The sequence below is a fragment of the Myotis brandtii genome, unplaced genomic scaffold (assembly GCF_000412655.1).
Source record: "Myotis brandtii unplaced genomic scaffold, ASM41265v1 scaffold825, whole genome shotgun sequence".
NCBI classification, from domain to species: Eukaryota; Metazoa; Chordata; class Mammalia; order Chiroptera; family Vespertilionidae; genus Myotis; species Myotis brandtii.
In genome coordinates, this window is record NW_005371349.1 from 1,046,079 (window position 1) to 1,048,910 (window position 2,832).

The window sequence follows — 2,832 nt, forward strand, 5'->3', positions numbered from 1 at the left end:
TCCCCGCAGCAGGAACCAGGGCCCTTGATAAACACCCTCGCCACCCAGAGCGATCCGACCTGGAAAATGCCATCATGTGTTTTTAATCCGCCTTCTCCTCGTGGATAATGAGAGGGAACCCATCAGGCTTGACTGGCATTTGTAAGGAGGCTCTGAAGGAGGCCCAGCCGGGGAGAATGAGCTGGGGGCTCATCACGTTAGCTCCTGGCGACGCCAGCCCCTCCCTCCCGCAGCGGCTCTCTCTGCCCCGACTCCGCCCAGCACAGCCCTTCCTCCCAGGGGCTCCCCGCAGGGCGCCTTCCCCTCTGAGCGACAAGAAGCTCCAGGGCACTAGCCAGACCGGCTGGAGGAAGGGGAGGGGCCGGGGGACTGGACGGAGGGTGGGGAGGACACCGGGCCTCGCCCATTTCCATGGTGCACACACCCCACCTGGGCCAGTTTCAAGCTACCAACAAGACGCGGCTCGGGCGGAGGGGTAACCCATCGCTCCTGCCAGCCGCAGGCTGCCGGCTGCTGGCCTGGCCCGGAGCAGCTCTCCAGGCTGTGCCCACAGCACAGAGGGCATTTCCAGGCCCCGCCCCTCCCCTGGCCCTAGGAATCCAACCTCCTCGTCTGTCTTCAAATCATGGCTCCCCGACCACCGGCCACCGCCACCGCCACCAACGCCAGCTCCCCTGCGGCCCCGGGGCCACCTGTGGCCCAGAGGTGACCCTCGCAGCTGCCGTCCCCGGAAGATCGGAGGCTGCCCACCCGGGAGGAGCCCTCCGGGCAGGGTGGGTGGTGCTGGGTGGACTGTGTGTCGGGTCTCAGCGAGGCTGGAGGAATTCGGGCAGACGCTTCCCGGAGAACAGAACACGTGCCCTTCGCCAGCCCCGGGGGCGTCAGATCTCAGCTGAGCATCCTTAATCCTCCACTCACGGCGAGTCTGCCTTCAGGTCTCCTCCAGGCAGCTCTGCGGCCCGGCCAGGGGCTCCGTGGTTGAGCGTCAACCCAAGAACCAAGAGGTTGCTGGTTTGACTCCCGGTCAGGGCACATGCCCCGTTGCAGGCTTGATCCCCTCGTGACTCATTTCTCTCCGGGGAGGGGACAGGTGTCAGCGCGGTCACCCCAGCACTTCTTCCGGGGGAAGTCGCAAAGGGCCAAGGACACGAGCTCCTCGGGTCCCTCCTGGACCAAAGGCGAGTGCTGAGCCAGCCCCACCCCCACCCCACGCCTTCCCCTCTTAGGGGAGCAGGACAGCCAGTGCAGCTCAGTGGGAGGAGCCCGGGGAGTCCTGTGGGAGGCGGGGCATGCAGGTGCTGGCTTCCTGCCAGAGAGAAGGACAGGAGAGAAACAAAGAGACCCCCCCACCCGCCCAGGACATCCTCGCTCATCTACATCTGTCCAGGCTCCTCTCAGCGCATAAGGACCAGCTGTGTGTGGGCTCCCTCCCCTCAGAGACCCCAGGACTCCCGGGGACTCCCCAGCATCACCAGCAGCGGCAGGCAGCTCGGGGCTCCCGGAGCCACAGCCCAGGCCATCCTCCCCATCCCCCGCCCCCCCCAGTGCATTTTTAAGGCTCCGATGGAGCTGTCCCGGCCCCTCCTGTGAGTGAGACATCCCCCCAAGCGCCACCTTGCTGTGGAGCAGCTCGCCCCAGGCGACTGGAACCCTAATAGGTTCCTCCAACCGCCTCCGCATGGGCTCTGACACCAGGCGCTTTCTTCCTCCTCCCCAGGCTGCCCGAGAGCTCGTCATTGTCATTGATTCTGACTAAAAGGGAGAGCAGGCCCGCTCTGCGCTATTACCATTCTCAGTCAGCGGGCAGGGGCTCTGGGAGAGCAGGCGAGGGGCCAGGACAGGCCACGGGTCCTCTGGGGGAAGTGGGGGGGGGTCAGTGAGAAGGCATGAGGGGTGCTGGGGGGCTGACTGCCGGTGAGGGCCCTGCGGGACCCTCTGCCACCTCCTCCCGTCACCTGCGTTAGGGGAAGCTGGTGGAGGGTCGCATTTCAAAATGCTTTCTGGCCGGCGCGGCTCAGTGGTTGAGCTTCAACCTATGAACCAGGAGGTCACGGTTCGATTCCCGGTCAGGGCACAGGCCCGGGTTGTGGGCTCCATCCCCAGTGGGGGGCGTGCAGGAGGCAGCTGATCAATGGTTCTCTCTCATCATTGATGTTTCTCTCCGTCTCCCTTCCTCTCTGAAATCAATAAAAATATTTTTTTAAAAAATGCTTCCTGTTGCCGGGCAGAGCCAACGGGGTGCTCACAGCAGAGGAGGGGCTGTGTGTCCGGGGACAAAGGCGGACGGGGGAGCGGCCACAGGCAGCCCAGGAAGAGGAGCTGGTCGGGCTCTGTGCCCTGTGGTGCCTCTATCCTGGGCCGCCTACGCCGTGCGTGTTCCGTGGGCAGGAGGGCACCCAGAAGCAGGGTCCCGGGCCCACCTCTCTCCTCTGTCCCCTTCCCAGCAGTTTGCTCGGCCGGCCCGGCTGCACGCGGCTGTCCTTGCGGTGCTTTCACATCAGACCCAGCTCCAGGTACGGAAGCACCCCAATTTCTGGTCTGAAAACAGGTTGACAGGTGGGGGGTGCAGGCACCTCCAGGGGACAACAGCTGATGACATCCCTCGGCTCGGGGTCGACACTGGCCCCCGGGGGCACTGGGTGGACCAGCCCGGTCGCTCCGGCTCCGGCTCCGTGGGCCTCGGTGAGGGGTGAGTGAGCTTCCTGCTTCTAAACTCCTCGCTTGCTGAGCCCGAGCTCCCTGTGCAGTGACCCACTGGGCTCTGGCGTGTGTGCATCTGAGGCGCTCGCTGCCCACCTCCCCCACCTCCCCCACCGCCCCGTGAGCACCTTC